This window comes from Panulirus ornatus, chromosome 68 (genome assembly GCF_036320965.1).
Source record: "Panulirus ornatus isolate Po-2019 chromosome 68, ASM3632096v1, whole genome shotgun sequence".
Taxonomy (NCBI): domain Eukaryota; kingdom Metazoa; phylum Arthropoda; class Malacostraca; order Decapoda; family Palinuridae; genus Panulirus; species Panulirus ornatus.
The window spans coordinates 14,366,909-14,385,326 of NC_092291.1; the positions used below are offsets into that span (position 1 = coordinate 14,366,909).

The following is an 18,418-nucleotide window of genomic DNA, read 5'->3' on the forward strand; positions in this document are numbered from 1 at the left end:
AGAGAGAGAGAGAGAGAGAGAGAGAGAGAGAGAGAGAGAGAGAGAGAGAGAGAGAGAGAGAGGGAGAGAGAGAGAGAGCAGATCCAGATCCCAGTGAGCATTTTCCATGTCCATTTTCCAGTGAGGCCCTCAGTCCACCTCACTTCCTCCTCAGCGATCGCCATGACTGACGGGGTGGGTCAATGCAGAGAGCTGCGGTCTTAAGTGTCGGGTCCTCCCTCGCGAGGACGGTGGCGTGCAATCCTCCTCCTCCTCCTCTTCCTCCCACAAGCAGGAAAACACTGCCGCTTGTCCATCTTGAACGATGTCATAATGTCCGTGTGTGTGTGGGGAGGGGGGTGGTTTCTGAAGTCACTATTGCTAAATAGATCATACGTATAGGAATAATGGCTGAGGAGTGAGTGATTGTGATGATAATAAATGGATGGTGCTGCACATGAAGAAAGCAGTATTAAGTATACATTATGCAATCACGTCCACACAGATAATCTCAAGGCTGATTTAAGTCGATTCTAAACAAGAAGAAGAAATGAAATCCAGCAAAAGACGTCGCTGATTTTTTCTTTTTGCTGCGGAGACAGCACCAGGGAGGGAGATCTTGAGAGAGAGAGAGAGAGAGAGAGAGAGAGAGAGAGAGAGAGAGAGAGAGAGAGAGAGAGAGAGAGAGAGACCCCCTCCCTCCCTCTCTCACAAGGGCAGGTGGAGAAACCTCTTACCTCGTCGCAGTACAGGAGAGCCACACACACAGAGAGAGGAGACACCACGCACTCACTGGCCAAGGATCGCAAAGGACTTCCCGCCCAGACGTCGCGACTCGCCATTTATAACTCTGCGTCCGCGAGGTGCCAGATGCGCGAAGGCCCTAGTGGACACTGGAGGGAGGGGGGGAGGGGTCGGTTGGTCGGTTGGTGTCGGGTGTTCCAGCGAGCCTCATCTGCCGGGGAGCGCCTCCACCTGACCATACAGGGAGCACAGGGCGCCTGCCTCCTCCTCCTCCCCCAGGGCTCGGCCACCTCCCGCCTTCTGCAAGCGGAGGATACAAGCGAGGATCCAGCGGCCAAGGGAGGTTAAGGCCGTCCGGTAGAAGGTAAGGCCGAAGAGGGTTCCTCGATGTCTGAGGGCTGTTCGCTGTTCCTGCTACTGCTACTGCTACTGCTGGTGCTGCAGTTGGTTGTTGTGGTGGGCGGGGTTGGTTAACCGGAGGCACCCACAGTTCACTGACTCCGGTGCATATTACCACATGAAGAGGTACTGTTAGGACGGAGGGCAGACATGTGACGACCAGGTGGCGCCCTTATGATGGAGTGGCAATCTGTGAATGGAGGGGCACCATACCATGATGGAGCGGCATTACCATGATGGAACGGCCCATACCACGATGGAGTGGCATTACCATGATGGAGCGGCCCATAAATATCTATATCTGTAACTCATGATGAATAAATCACTTTTTTTTTTTTCTCTCTCTCTCTTATCAACACTGGTGTTCCTCAGGGTTTTATGTTATCTCCTACTTAAATTGTGCATCATTTATCTTCTCTCTATCAGTAACCCCATTTACTCCTAAGTTGATGATACAAATCAACGCACATCTTCTTCCATAAAATTCCAGCCTTTTTTCTCTCTCTCACTTGTTCGTTCTGTCTTCCTTCTTCTTCTACAACCCTGGACCTGGAGTACGTCTCTCAGTAGAGAGGATGTAACCCAATCACCTTTTCTTGTTTTAAATGTCCATTTTCTTTCGCCTATTTCTCTGAAATTCCTTCTGACTTTCCTATTTCCTCTGAAGATGAGGTCGTTCAAGCTCCCAACACTCAACCTGACCGGCAGTACAACCCGAAACCTTTCAGGTAAAACTTCAGGAAAAAATAATTTTTGTTCAGCTTTCGAACTTATTCTTCTTTTTTTTTTTTTTTTTTTTTAGCTTAGCTACTGAAGCTGTCTGCACAAAGGAGTGATCCTTCCCTGTGTGGAGTATTGCTCACGATGCAGTGGGGTAGGGGCAAAAGGGGAAGAAGGTATTTCCACTTTACTTCAGTCAAAAGGAATTCGTCTCGTCGAATTCTCTCTCTCTCTCTCTCTCTCTCTCTCTCTCTCTCTCTCTCTCTCTCTCTCTCTCTCTCTCTCTCTCTCATATCTCAAACTTAGCCTTCTTCTCTTCCGTACAGTATCATACAGCTTTCATTATTTTAACAGTATTTCTCTCTCATCTCTCTCTCTCTCTACGTGCTCGTCCTGTCTCGAGAGAAACCCCCTCCCCTCCTCTCATAGGCACTCACTATCTATCTCTCTCCCAAATATCGTGTTCCTCCTCTGGTGCTTGCGTCTCCCAAGCTCCCGACAGGGCCACTATGGCCCGACAGCTGTAAGACAAACGGCAAACTCGAGCACCACTCAAATCCCCATATCTGCTTCTTTCCGTCTACAGCCAGACAGTGGGAATGGTTTTTACGTTGTACGTTCATTTACTTCAGTCGGGACTTTTCACCTCAGGCATTTTCCTTTTTCTGTCTTTTTTTCTTTTTTTTTTTTTTCAAGAGGCGAGCCTTTATCATTTCCCCTCACAGACTCTTGTCTCACTGTGGGCAACACGGTGGCCGCTCTCTATGCCTTTCAACGGAAAAGAAGTGAGTATGACACATGGATGGAGAGACTGGGTTGCTCCACCAAGGCGAAGCGTTGCTATCACGACAGAGTCGGGGACTAACTAGATGGAGTGGTGATGGAGTAATCCTTATCGAGATGGCGTCGCACTATCATGATGGACAGGAACTTATCAAATTGAAGTTTTAAAGATATGGAGATGGGGTGAGACTATGAAGTGGCACTATCAAGGTGGAGTGCAACTATCAAGATGGAATGAAAATATCAAAATGGAGTGGCACTATCAAGATCGGCTGGCGCCATCATGCTGAGGTGGCACCATCAAACATAATAAGTCACTATGAGGATGGAGCGAATATGACAAAATAGATTGGCTACACAAAAAACCGGGTGGCATTATCGAGATGGAGTGGCGCTATGAGGAAGGAAAGGTAAGTCAAATATCGACAAAAACTCCGGAGACGATGCTGTCAAAACGCACTGGTTGTACCAAGATGGAGCAGAACAGCTCAGTGCTATGAAGATGGAAAGGAACTAGATGGAGCTATCACAATGATGTGAGACGAAGAAGACACAACAACGGCCCTATCGAGATGGAGTGGCACCAGCAAAACACTAAACCATCTGTACTGACAGGTATCAAGATGGAGCAGGACCGACCGGACGGTACCATCATGAGGGAGTGACAACATCGCGATGGAGCGGCGCTATCAAGATGGAACACTTCCATTAAGATGATTCAGACAGACAGACAGACAGACACACACACACACACACACACACACAGACACACAGACACACACAATAACCAAACTATGACGGATGGAGAACATACAGAAGTTGAATAAAAAGTGGCACAACATTAGAGATAGTCCAACAGGAGGTCGGAGACCATACAATCCCCCTCCCCGTACATCACTATCATGTCATTACACTCAGCAGGGAGCAGCTACACTCAGCAAGGGGGAGGTACACTCAGTAGGGGAGAACTACACTCAATGGAGAGCAGCTACACTCAGCAGGGAAAGCTACACTCAGAAGGGGGAGTTACACTCAGCAGAGGAGAACTACACTCAATGGAGAGCAGCTACACTCAGCAGGAGGAGCTACACTCAGCAGGGGAGCAGCTGCACTCAGCGGGGAGCAGCTACACTCAGCGAGGAGCAGCTACACTCAGCAGGGAGCGAGTACACTCAGCGGGGAGCAGCTACACTCAGCAGGGAGCAGCTACACTCAGCAGGGAGCGAGTACACTCAGCGGGGAGCAGCTACACTCAGCGGGGAGCAGCTACACTCAGCAGGGAGCGAGTACACACAGCAGGGAGCAGCTACACTCACCAGGGAGCAGCTACACTCAGCAGGGAGTAGCTACACTCAGCGGGGAGCAAGTATATGGGCGTAGACGACGGCATCTCAAGAGTGAACACTCGCGCGCGCGTGTGTGTGTGTGTGTGTGTGTGTTGTCACCCACAAGAAACAGACGACCCCTGCTCGAGTGGTTGAACCAGGAAGATTATGAGGAGCAGCAAGGGGGCCACCTGGGTCGACTAATCCATCAACACACACACACACACACACACACTACACAAAGCGCGTCTGCTCCCAGCCAGTCTGCATGAAATTGCAAATGTGCATTAGTGGCGAAAGCAGTGGATATAAACGGGGCACTAAGAATACCCGGGCGGCCTCTCAAGACCTGTCTTCAAAAAGACAGGCGAGCGATTCAGCTGTTATCCTGGGCAAACCACATGCAGCAAAGTGGTGACAAAAAAATAAAAGAAAAAAAGAAAAAAAAAAAGAAATAAAGAGGGGGGAAAAGAGGGTGGGTGGGTGGGTGGGGGGGGGAGAGGGTAAACGAGAACGCTATGAACTCCTGAAGTGCGTTCAACTTCACCTGCGCTGAGGGCGGGCTTGCCCGCTGAACACGACAAATTCTAAACACCCACACACACACCCACCCCCACCATCCACTCCGACACGACGCGACGGCTTTCTACCGTCGGAGCGTGAGGACCTGACATCCCTCCCTCCCATCCTCCACACCTTCCGCAAGATTGTCGAACGACCAGGGCACGACCAGGACTGCTAAACGACCAGGGAACGACGACTCTGGAACCCCTTTGTCGCTACAGGTAAAAAAAAAAAAGATACAAATATATATATATATATATATATATATATATATATATATATATATACATCAAATACTCAACCTTTTAAAAGACATGAAACCTAACCTTTGAAGACGCAACATGACCCCACCTTGAGCACCACGATTTCCGTCTCACTGCGACATTGTCAACACCTTCCGGCTTCATGACAAAACTCTTTCTAAACCCCTCTCAGAAAAACTGTTACCTTTTGAAGACGGCGATGGAAAAAAAAGGAAAAAAATCCCCCCCTCTTCTCCCTCCTCCCACACCACCACCAGCCCGGCCCAGGGCGCCATCCATCCTCCGATTACGACAACGTGACCCCCGTGGTGGACGTTGCCACGACCCCTTGAGAGCGAAAACTTGACCTTTTGATTCGCGCGGTATCTTGTGTGTGGAGAGAGAGAGAGAGGTAAACCCCCCCCCAAAAAAAAAAAAAAAAAAAAGAACTGGAACAGACCCGAGTGTGGAGGGGGTTGGAGAGGATGGGGTGGGTTGGGTTGCGGCGATGGACTTGACGTGAGGTTGGGTTGGGTGACGACCTCCCAGTGTCCTGGCGATTTCACCTCGCCTTCGTCAGGTTCGCAGACCTCTCCTACAGGCATACCGCCTCCCTCCCTCCCTCCCCCAAGGGTCATCACTCTCGCTTTTTCGTGGCGTCCTCCTCCTTTGAACCCCTCGACTCTGGCTGGTGTCGAACATGACTGACATCAACACGCTACTCTCCTTCGGGTATACAACCCATTTAAATAAATCTCTCTCCCCGAAAACTAAGTTTCAATGTCACATTTTTCGTCCCTTCTCTCGTTGAAAAAAAAGCAAAAAAAGGTCTCGGGTTGACATCTACTGTCTCTCATTACTTTTTTGGTCCACACATCATCAAATTATTCGACAAATGTTCACACTGTCTTTCGTTGAGAGAGAGACTGTGACATTTTGCCTAATAACGAAAATTACCTCCTTAATACAACGGCAGATACAGCGGTATATAACGTTAACTACAGTACTGTATGTACCTACATAATGGTACATGGAAAGGCGACGTCCTCATCATTTTCGAAGGCTCGTACCTAGCGAGAGACCGCGCCAGTTAACGGTCGTCATAACTGGTGATAGACACGCCAAAAGTCAGAGGTCGTACCTGATGATAGACCACGCCAGTTAATAGCTGTAGCTGGCGAGAGACCACGTCAGTTGACAGTCGTAACTGGTGACAGACCGCGCCACTCAATGCTCCCCCAACTGGTACGAAAGACCGACTGCATCAGGTCTGTGTGGTACTAACTCATCCCTGATCGCCCCGGCCTTCAGCCTAACTCTCTCGGGAATAACAACAACCAAGCCTGAAATGAGACTCAGGTTCGTTAATAAGACCCTTGGCGGGACCTTCTACAACGCCCTCAACTCCCACTCTTGAGACTCATGGTAAAGGGTCATGCTGCCAATATTATAACCAAGGGTCGCGCCGTCGTGTTCAAGTCTCGTACCATCGTGCACAAAAGGTGTAACACGGTCATGCTTAAATCAAAGGCTCGTAAAGTTACGCTCAGAGAGTCCTGCCCGTCGTGCTCAAGGGTCGTACCGTCGTGCTCAAGGGTCGTAAAGTCGTTGTCAAGGGTCGTACCGTCGTGCTCAAGGGTCGTAACATCGTTGTCAAGGGTTGTACCGACGTACTCAAGGATCGTAACGTCGTTGTCAAGGGTTGTACCGACGTACTCAAGGATCGTAACGTCGATGTCAAGGGTCGTACCGTCGTGCTCAAGGGTCGTAACAACGTTATCATTGTTCGTGCCGTCATGCCCGAGGGCTTGACGGCACGAACTTTGGCAGCAACCTCCACGCCCAGCTCTCAAGACATGGTAATCGCACAGCAACGTCTGTCTGTCCCACGTCAACACCTTCCAACAAAACCAACGCGCCGCCGCCCCCCGGCACAGCCCAGCGGCCTGGATGCTGCGTCCCTCATTACAGTAGCTTCAATTTTACGCCCCGAGACACAGCCCTCGCAGCGTGATGCCCTCGACACGGTACAGCCCGACGCGTCTAATCTCCTCACTAATAAGGCACCACAATGTAAACTGCCTTGGTGCGACGCACTCGAGCCAACAACACTGATGCCTCGACGCGCGCCGGCCGCCTGTAACACTCACGACGCACTCGAAGCCACTTCCTTAGTAACAACAACGATCGCAGTGTAACGCAGTTTCTCTACTGCATAGCGACAGACCTAGAGCAACGTCCCTCACACACACACACACACACACACACACACACACTTCAAAGTAGCGAACCTTTAATACTTACCCTCAGCCCAGCAATCTTCAACTGGGCCTCAGCTACCTCGAAGGAAAAATAGAAAAAAAAATACACTACCCTTCATCTCATGTAAGAGAAATTACATACAGACGTTGGCTCCAAGACAGGCGAGGAGGGTAAGATTAACTCCTCATTATACCTGACTGCGTAGATAACATCAAAAGGGATAGATTTTTTTCGTAGGGAGTGGAGTTCCGCAAGGTGCCTGATTACTGCCCATTTTACTTTCCTGCAACTAATGCGTTACAATCATTCCATGCAGAATGAGCAAGACGATAATATATATATATATATAATTTAGAGGTTATCAAAACGGCCCACCCTTAGAGTTGCTTACGGCCACACAGTAATCATGCGACACAGTAACCTGCCGAGTATTGCGTGGTCTAGTTTGTGGTGAGGGTACACAGGCAGACAGCCCTAGGGAGCAAAATCAAAAGTAATACCTATAGAAGAGGGAACGTGAACCAACATTGCGGCGTAGGACAAGCGGGTAAAGTTTCGAAGTCAGCCTGGGAGAGTCTGTAAGTCTGACAGCTTTCGATTCAACTGTATCAAGTAAGGATTCAGAGCTAGAACCACCCCAGACGTGAGAGCAGTACTCCACACAAGGACGGTACAATCCTTCGCATGAGCGGAGAGCAACTGTTCGGAAGACAAGAAAAATTTCGACATCTTAGCATGACACCCAGTTTCTTAGAGGCAGACCTTCCGTAATGTGAGGGGTTACCAAGAGAGAGTGGATGTTACAGTAATACCAACTACGTTCACCGAGTCGAAAGGTGGAATTACAGAACGGTCAAAGGAGAGAGGAAAGCCGTGAGGAGTTTTCAATAGAGAGATGAATAGAAATTGGGTTTTGGAGGCATTAAACTCAGCCAAGTTTCGTCTGCCCCACTGAAATATCCTGTCCACGTCGGAGTTTATTATGGAAGTTGAGTCCGAACGAGATGCAGATCGAGTGAGTGAAGAAGGAGCAGAATTGAAGGATGAGGAGGTAGTGCAGCAGAGTTTGAGTCGCCAGCGTATGAGTGTATTTGGTTACTTGTGGAAGAAAGGAAATCGGTGATGGGGATCCGAAATAGTGTAGGACACAGGACAGAACCCTGAGGGTCATACCAGTGTAGGCCAGGGCAGGGAAATGAAGGACTGGCAGGACAACCAGGAGGGCAGGCTGGCAGGAAGCAGTACAGTAAAGGACAACACGAGACAACCATCAGGACAAAGGAGGAGAACCAAAGGAGAATGAAGGAGGAGGAGGAGAAGGAGAAGCAGACGACACAGGAGAACGGTCGTCCTTCCCTCTGTACCAGCCACGTAACGTTCGTCCTTCCCTATGTCCCAGCCACGTAACGTTCGCCACTCCATTACGTCCCAGCCACGTAACATCTTTCCTAATCCTGAAACATGTGACCCTTAACTCCTCCCACCCTTCTCCTCACGGCTGACCGGGCCCCCTCTCAAAGCTATGATCTGTGTGGGGGTCGATCAGCATTCCTCGTAAGAGACGTCGACGCTGGTGGTTAGTGCGGCGACGTGACCTGAATATGGGGGGTTGGTGTAGATGCTTGCTGCTGGAGAGGGTCGACGATCATAATTAATGTCGTGGCTGGCGTTGATTTATCCCTGGCGCTCGATTCTACCGCTCATCGCTGACGCCCTCCCGGCTGGATGTCAGCGACTTGACGCCTCCCGACACACACACACACACACACACACACACACACACACACACACACACACAGAACTCTTGACGTTCATTGCTCGCTGGGGGGGGTGAACACATGTCATTCCCCCAGCATATGACCTTCCTGCTCTGCAACACGACTGGTGAACGACTCCACGACACGGATATGTGAGAAGCTCCAGGAGAAGTGGGGGGAAAGACGGGGGGGAGAGGTTATAAGTGGGTGGGTGGGGATGTGAAGGACCGGGGTATATCTTTAAGGAAGGCTTTAAGGGGGTGGTGTTATGAGGGGGAGGAAAACACCTTGCAAGGGTGAGAGAGAACAAGCAGGGAGGATCTCACGGCGGAAGAAGGGTGGAGAGGATGCAGATCGCTACGTCGATGTTCCTGTCCTTCCTCCCCTGACACGTCCGTTCTTCGACTCCTGTTCTGCGCAAAAACACACAGCAAAAGAAAAGACAAAAGTATCTCCAAATACCGCCAGTTCAGTTCCCTTCCCACGTCAACTTTTCTCTCTCTCTCTTCCGCGCTCAAGGGGATATCCAGGCCATTATTCTGGATCCATATACTTCGGGATTCCTCGCGGGTTCACGAGTCCAGCCTTCTTCTTCGGCTAATTCTCCTCCGTGGAGGGAGGAGCTCGTGTGTCATGTCACACCCGCCAACGGCGCCAGCACGTACGTCCCTTCCAGCTGGATAAAAGAAGTCGAGGAAGAAGAAATAAAAAGAGGTTTACGTCTTGGAATTCCTGCAGGGCTTTTGCCCGTCGGTGTGACGCCGGCCTCCCTTCCTGCCTGCACCCTCGCCACGTCATGGGGGTCGCACTAACCCCCGATGGGAGGTCCTTGCGAGGGTCGTAGTCTGAGGTGGTAACGATGCCGCCGAGGAGGGTCGTCTGTGTAAGGAGATCTGTCGTCGTGGAGAGGGTCTTCAGCGCCTTGATGGGTCGTCATTCAGGGTGTCCGCCGAGGACGTAAGAATAACAAACTAACGAGAGACTTCACGGTCCATGATGAGGCTAAGTGCGGTCTTGATCGTATTTGTGGTAGAAACATGCCAGTGAAGCAGATGGCATCTCCCCACCCCACCCACCACTCCCTCCGGCTCAACAGCCGGCAGGAGAAAAAGAAAAAAAAAGAAGCCCAGAAGAAACGCTGTGCCTTATGGACAAAGTATATCGCCAAGAAAATTTTGTAGGAAAGTGTTAAAGGAAAAAAGTTCCCTGCTCTAACTGCAGGTGGCTTCTCCGGGTAGGTAGGCAGTTGAAATATGAAATAGAAAACAGTCTAATTTCCTTCTTGAAACGGGCATTGATTACAAGCAGATATTACTTGATTTCCTTTACTAGTCATCGCATTTACAACTCCTGGGGGTAATGCAGTCCAATGTTCTACGGCAGGAATAATAATAAAAAAAAATTGTCCACGTGAGTATCACAACTCCTTCATTTTAATCACAGGCTTTTATTTCTGGTTGGTCAATAATCTCTCACAACCCTGAGGGTGGTCAATGTCGTCGAGGAGGACTGTCAGCGTGAGTTGTTGTCGTCGTGTAAAAAAAAAAAGAAAAGAAAAAGAATCGTCGTCGCGAAGGTTCCTCGTTCAGGACAGGAGTTACGTTCCGGGGGAAGAGTTGTCGTCGAAGATGATGGATGATACACTTCCCCGTGGAGGTGTCGTCGATCAAGGACGGGTCCTCCCTGCGGAAGGTGCTCGATGAGGAAGGTTTTGGCTAAGGGCAAGATGCGTCGTCGTTGATGGAGGAGGAGGAGGAGGAGGCCCTTAACCGCGCAGACTACGTCGTCGTTCGGGGAAGGATATATTTTTTTTTCGGGGTGGGAGGAGGTCCTCCCGAGGTCATCGCTGAAGGAACGTCCGTTCTCGCCTCGGAAAATGTCACCCACTGGTCGTCGTCCGACCACGTACTGCACTGCGAGTCCCCGTGTGACGTCGTCACGAGCGGTCGTAACTGTTATACAACCCGTCCGGCCGCGGGTCGTCAACACGGGAGGGCCATCGCTCTGGCAGACCATCCCTACTTAATTACCTTGCCCGTCCAGTATCAGGTAGCGGGACGCTCGCCTCAAACACTCTGCATCAATATAATAAGTCCGTCAACACAGGCATCAATAACGAGGGCTTACTTGCAACAAAGGAGGAGCCGGGGTTCATGCAGGATGCCTGGGTTATGTGACAACAATCCTCGAGTCGATCTGAGACCCGTCGTAAAGCTAACTTTTCCTCCTAACAGTAAAGTCCCAATGTTTGGAATCTGCGCCGTCCGCCACTATAAACAAGATGCATGCCTCTATGAAGCAGATTATGATGGGACTTTGTGGGTTTTCCTTTTTCTCTTAAGTTGAAGCGCCTGCTGGAGTCCAGTTTTCCCATCTGGAGGACCGCCATGCTAGAAGGCGGGTGTGTGTGTGTGTGTGTGTGTGTGTGTGTGTGTGTGTGTGTGTGTGTGTGTGTGCGTGTGTGTAAGTGTGTGTGTCAGCAGAAGTCCAGCTGGGTCCGGCAGAAACCGATCCTGTGCTGAGAGCCTAACGGGCCACAGATGATTGAGCCATTTATAAAAGGTCGTGTCACCGTCCTGGGGAGGTACCTGAGTACGCCTGCGTGGTGATGGTGAAGGGAATAACAACAGTGATGACGTGGTTGGTCATACAGATCACAGAGGTGATGATAATGTTGGCAATGATGGTCTTGCAAAAGGGATGATGATGATGATGATGATGATTGATGATGTAACTGTTGGTTAGATGCGGTCGTAATGCTCCTCCTCATCTACCCTCCTCCTCCTCCTCTCCATTCATCCTACAGGTCACACAGCTAACTCCTCCTCCTCCTCTCTGGCGGATTTGGCCGAACATGTTGCAACACGGCTTGATCCTCAAAATCTGTTAGGCCAAAAGCTTAATCATCCAAATCCATCATGAACACCTTCGAACGCGATTTCACGACCTTAAGCACGACGGTACGACCCTCTCAACAAGCCGGTGCGACACTCCAGCACGACGGTACGACCCCAAGAGTACGCCGGCACAACCCTCTCAATACGACGGTACGACCCTTGAGCATGACGGGACGACCCCTCAACACGCCGGTACCTCCTCTGAGTATGATGGCAGCTCTGAACTAGTCGGGTTAAAGTCTCTTCGCCACAGTGCCCAAGGGTCATAAGGACGTGCTCAATAGGTTTCAAGAAAAATAGAGAAAAGATAATTTTCGTATACATTCTCTCCCATTCTTCTTGTGGAAGACATTACATCTTGTCGGTCGCTGTGTGTGTGTGTGTGTGTGTGTGTGTGTGTGTGTGTGTGTGTGTGTGTGTGTGTGTGTGTGTGTGTGTGTGTGTGTGTGTCGAGAAGCTCCTGTGCCAGCGGCTTGGGACAGGCAGGAATACCTGCTTGACAGTAACAACAGAGGTTATATCAGATATGTCCCGAGGCACACAATACACAAAAGCAGTAAAATCAGACGACGACTTTTGGAGGGATATAAACATATATATATATATATATATATATATATATATATATATATATATATATATATATATATATATATATATATATATATATATATACATATATATCCTTAACTGTTATACACTTTCACTGTCTACTGATGATGTGTTGGCCTCCCACTGGGCACTAATCAGTGGGAGACGCCCCCATGACCACCTTGACCCACTGCACCCCCTCAAAAATATTCAACCCGTCCTTTTCTTTCGGGGGTGGGTGGGTGGGTGGATGGAGGGGAGGGAAGGGGGTGTCGTTGTTGTTTGGCTGACCCACTATTTTCCTTTATCTTCTAAAGTCTACGGCGATGCTGGAGGCGTCTGGCAGGGATGAAGGCGATGCATAAAGTCAACTTCCAATTATTTCGTGACCAACGCTCACGTTTTGCCATCGGTTATAGCCTGGCTTATCCTACATATTTTTTTTTCCGACTTTTTATGGGTCGTGTGGCTTACCGACCAGACCTCGAGGAGCAGACGCTAAAGGCAGGGCGTCTACGAAAAACACCGGCACACGAATCTTTCTGCCTTTCCTGTTGTTGTTGATAATGTTTCAACATCTCTGCCCAAGTCTTTGCATCATCCCCCCGGGTATACAGCCTTGGCCCTACGAGAATGCACATATTCTCACATTTGTTGGTCTTCGCGTTTCTCACCGAGAGACGAGAGAAACGCAAGGTATCGCAAGAGGTTTGACGATGTACTGAGATGGGGGAGAGGAGAGGCTGCTGAAGATGAGGTGGGGAGAGAGGAAAGGCTGCTGAAGAATGCGTGCAGTCGAATCCCGGCTTCAAATCCTCTCCTTTCGGCGGCTCCCGGGAGACCCTGTGACAAAGGAGGCTGTCAGGTGTAATGAATCCAGACGATAAAACTAGTTCCCGTTAAGTGGCCTACACACACGGTGGTATGCAGGAGACGCTCGGTGCGGCCTACACACACACGGTGGTATGCAGGAGACGCTCGGTGCATTCGTCAAACAACAAGCATGAAAAGGAGAAAGTGACGGGATGGATGATCCAAAAGGGAACCCAACACTCACCGTAGCCAACCCAAAAGGGAACCCAACACTCACTGTTGCGGATCCCCAAAAGGGAGCCCAACACTCACTGTAGCCGACCCAAAAGGGAACCCAACACTCATTGCGAAAGACAGAAAAACTATAGTGGAAAAACTATTGTAGCGGACGTCAAAGAAACCCAACAACAACCTCTCTCAAAACGCTCAAAGGAAAAAGAAAATATTGTGGCTAATCCAAAACAAATCCACCATCAAGGCGTGGCAGACGGACCTAAGGAATCCCACCACCCGTCCCCATCTACCTTCAAGAAACCCAACTTAAATCTTGATCAGAAGCTGGTCTGATGAGTCCGATGGATGACTGAACTTTTACATCAACAGCCAGCGGGTCGGTCAATGTATATATAATTTACCGTCTTCTTCAGACGTATGAATCATGTGCCGCTGGACTCAAGAAATCACTGGTTGTGATTACTGGTTGTGTATTACGTGGAGAGTGTTTTGACCCCTCGTGTTTGACCCCCCGTCTCCTAACCTTGTATATGTGTACCATGTCTTTACTTCTCTGCCTGCACACACACACACACACACACACACACACACACACACACATCTAGCCAATGCCAGGTGGCCATTCCATAGTCCCTTGGAGGAGGAGAGGAGGAACAGCCGGATGGGACTGTGGGTCCGGCTGCCGCGACCAGGATTCGAACCTGTGCGGGTTTGAACCCAGGCGGCCCATGCATGCGTGACGGTCAGTGACGCTCGTCTCTGCACCACTGAGATAACGAGTGTCCGCCAGTACGAGACGCTGTGACTGAAATGTTACGAGTCTATGAGCGTAACATTGTGACCAGCTTGTTACGAGTCTCTGCCAGTACTGAGATGGCCAAGCGAACTTCGATTTCCGTAAATGATTTATAGAGTGAGTTTACCCTCTGTGTGTGTTCAAGATGTTCCCCCACCCATTTTTTCTTTTCTTGAACAAGTTTACCTTAGTGAATTTAGATTACCTGAGGGTTTCATCTTACTCTCTGAGCGAGTTTACCTCAACTATTCACAGTGGGTTCTCTGGTTTACCACCACTTTAACCTGAGGTAAAAGTGGTGGTAAAAAAAAATCTTCGCGTGTTCACGCGTGCCATAGTTTACGTGTAGTATCATGAGGGACTGTACTCACAATCTCCCGGCGATGCATGCACTCACCTATAACGGCTATCCCAAGAACACTGGACACTGATCTACATACACACTGGAACCGACGAAGCTACTACCCTTAGTCAAGCTCGCGGACACGAGGGTAAAGCCGACTTCCCGATGAGCATCGACAGCGCCTTTCATCCTCAGTTACACGAGTCCAGATGCAGGGCTAAGATCAAAGTAGGGAGAGCGTGCACACGTGTCCACTCACGCAGGGAGAACATCTGACATACACGTAGGAAGAGTGTGCACACATGTCCACTCACGCAGGGAGAACATCTGACATACACGTAGGGAGAGTGTGCACACATGTCCACTCACGCAGGGAGAACATCTGACATACACGTAGGGAGAGTGTGCACACGTGTCCACTCACGCAGGGAGAACATCTGACATACGCGTAGGGAGAGCGGGCACACGTGTCCACTCACGCAGGGAGAACATCTGACATACACGTAGGAAGAGTGTGCACACATGTCCACTCACGCAGGGAGAACATCTGACATACACGTAGGGAGAGTGTGCACACATGTCCACTCACGCAGGGAGAACATCTGACATACACGTAGGGAGAGTGTGCACACATGTCCACTCACGCAGGGAGAACATCTGACATACACGTAGGGAGAGTGTGCACACGTGTCCAATCACGCAGGGAGAACATCTGACATACACGTGTGTGTGTGTGTGTGTGTGTGTGTGTGTGTGTGTGTGTGTGTGTGTGTGTGTGTGACAATTACATGGGCTGGATACGGGAAAAGAGAATACACGGGGACGTTACACTACAAGTACAGCATCTTTGTAATCAAGACTGGACGAGACACACACACACACACACACACACAATATCCCTCCGATGTAAAATTAAGGAAAATTCTTCCAGCTTTAACTCCAGCGGCTTGGACAAGGAAACCGAATCACTTCTATTCCTATCGGGGAACCAGAGGGTGCAATACAGAGTGAGTGACGGTGGAAGGTGATCGTGTGTTGGTGTGCCCGGCACGGGGCGAGTGGGGTAGCTCATCTTAATCTTTGTCTTACCTTACGAGTCCTGTTTATGTCGACAGCCCGTGTGTGTGTGTGTGTGTGTGTGTGTGTGTGTGTGTGTCTTCTCTCTACCACTCTCCCTCTCATTATGTCTCTCCGCTTTAGTCTCTTATCTCTGTCTCTGTCTGTCTGTCTGTCTGTCGTCTCTCTCTCTCTCTCTCTCTCTCTCTCTCTCTCTCTCGCTCTCTCTCTCTCTCTCTCTCTCTCTCTCTCTCTCTCTCTCTCTCTCTCTCTCTCTCTCTCTCTCTCTCTCTCTCTCTCTCTCTCTCTCTCTCTCTCTCTCTCTCTCTCCTTCGTAATGCTTTCTTTGTCTCTCCCTTTCCTATTCTTCCTCAGGAACCCGCCCACCACCACCTTCGTCCCTTACCTCCCCAACCACCTTGCCAGCAGATTCCTGGCTCTGACCTCACTCCCACAGGCAACGGGTCTTGTCCTCCGCACCCCATGATTGGCCAGGGTCACTCAACTTGGCCGCTACGTTAAACAGAGCGTCTCTCCGTACGAGCGAGTCGGTCAGTCAGGCCGGCCGGCTTCGTAAAGCGAGACGGTGTAGGGTTCTAGGCCGGCGTAACTGGACCACTGGGAAGAATATACGTGTTGCTTCTGGGAGAGCAGGAGAGGCTGCAGCCGAGGTCGGGGGGTGTAGTAGTAGTCCTCCCAGCACGGCCCTTCAGGAAAGAGGGAGGCCTGTTCTCCAAAGAGGATCCTAAGATCCAATAAGAAGTCTCCCCACCCCCTTGGATGAAAATCCCTCCCTCCCTCAGGGAAGAGGAGGAGGAGGAGGAGGAGGACGAGGAGGAGGAGGAGGAGGAGGTGCTCTTCGTTGTCGTCCCAGCAGGTACACCAAACAGGACACACATGTAGTGAAAGTTACATGATCAATCCCCCGAGGTGAGGGAGGTTACTGGTTAGGAGTGGCTGAAGAGCCTCGTCTTGCTTCCCCCAGCAGGTTGAAGTCGCTGGGGGAGGGGGTGAGGGGGGGAGATTTGAGGGCGCGGCGGCAAAGGAGGGAGAGAGGGGGGGGGAGGGAAGGAGGGAGGGGGGCAGAGAGAGAGAGAGAGAGAGAGAGAGAGAGAGAGAGAGAGAGAGAGAGAGAGAGAGAGAGAGAGAGGCGGGGGGATGGGGTAGGAGGCAGGCGTGTTGAGGAGTGGCCCGGTGCAAGAAGCTGGTCAACGGCGCTCTCCGGTCGAGTTAACAATTCAGCACAAAGGGAAAAAAAAAAAAAAAAAAAAAAAAACCGAGAAAAAAACATACGAGTAATATATGGTCCGAGGGACACCCTCTGGTGTCCATTATATATATATATATATATATATATATATATATATATATATATATATATATATATATATATATATATTTTTTTTTTTTTTTTCATACTATTCGCCATTTCCCGCGTTTGCGAGGTAGCGTTAAGAACAGAGGACTGGGCCTTAGAGGGAAAATCCTCACCTGGCCCCCTTCTCTGTTCCTTCTTTTGGAAAATCAAAAAAAAAACGAGAGGGGAGGATTTCCAGCCACCCGCTCCCTCCCCTTTTAGTCGCCTTCTACGACACGCAGGGAATACGTGGGAAGTATTCTTTCTCCCCTATCCCCAGGGATAATATATATATATATATATATATATATATATATATATCTTTCTTTTCTTTCATACTATTCGCCATTTCCCGCGTCAGCGAGGTAGCGTTAAGAACAGAGGACTGGGCCTCTGAGGAAACATCCTCATCCAGCCCCCTTCTCTGTTCCTTCCTTTGGAAAAAAAAAAAAAAAAAGAGAGGGGAGGATTTCCAGCCCCCCGCTCCCTTACCTTTTAGTCGCCTTCTACGACACGCAGGGAATACGTGGGAAGTATTCTTTCTCCCCTATCCCCAGGGATATATATATATATATATATATATATATATATATATATATACATACCGGGTTTGCCAGCCTCACCAAGGGTGGCGCTGTCATCGTAAGGCGTTACTGACACCTGCTTGTCTACAGGTCTCTCGGGGTGCCGCATCTCGGGACATTATCATTAAATCTGGCAGTTCTTAGACCTTCTTCCCCGAGCATGGCTGCTGAGCCCCTGCACAAGACAGTGGGAACCATGGGCAAGAGGGTAGGAGAGGCCCTTGAACGCAACGGTGCGGCCCTTTGATACGGTAGACCCGATCAGAATGGAGTGGCGAGTCATGTCCACAATGTCGTTCCTTTGCGCTTAATGGTATCATCGTCTCACTAGAGGGGTCGTATTGTCGTACTGCAGTGTGCTGTCGTGTTAACTAGAGGGGTCGTATTGTCGTACTGCAGTGTACTGTCGTGCTAACTAGAGGGGTCGTATTGTCGTACTGCAGTGTGCTGTCGTGCTAACTAGAGGGGTCGTATTGTCGTACAGCAGTGTACTGTCGTGCTAACTAGAGGGGTCGTATTGTCGTACAGCAGTGTACTGTCGTGCTAACTAGAGGGGTCGTATTGTCGTACAGCAGTGTACTGTCGTGCTAACTAGAGGGGTCGTATTGTCGTACTGCAGTGTACTGTCGGACTAACTAGAGGGGTCGTATTGTCGTACTGCAGTGTGCTGTCGTGCTCAAGGTTGACACTGTCTTACTGAAAAGATCGTATCGTCCTGCTCTGGGGTCGTACCGACGTGCCCAAGGGTCGTCGTACCACTGAGCTATTTTTTTCCTAGTGCAATAATAATAATAATAATAATAATAATAATAATAATAATAATAATAATAATAATAATAATAATAATAAATATTCCCTGGACCGAAGAATGAAATATAATCACTAAAGCCTCATCTCTCTGTCCCCCATGAATGTTGATCAGCGTCTCATGTTTCCTTCGCTGCCCATACGCTTACGAGGTTCATTCGTTCC

At 49.7% G+C, this 18,418-nt stretch overlaps 1 protein-coding gene across 2 annotated transcripts in view; it reads right to left on the reverse strand.

Moving 5' to 3' along the window:
• The window catches only part of LOC139747251 (uncharacterized), a 193,051-nt gene that overhangs the window by 30,110 nt on the left and 144,523 nt on the right, over positions 1-18,418 (reverse strand). The window contains exon 1 of one of the 2 annotated variants that reach the window (XM_071659337.1): positions 717-811. The exons of the other annotated variant lie outside the window; for it this stretch is intronic. The gene's annotated coding sequence lies outside the window, so the exon portion shown is untranslated. Of the gene's footprint in view, positions 1-716; positions 812-18,418 lie in introns of those variants that run through there. 2 annotated transcript variants of the gene reach the window in all.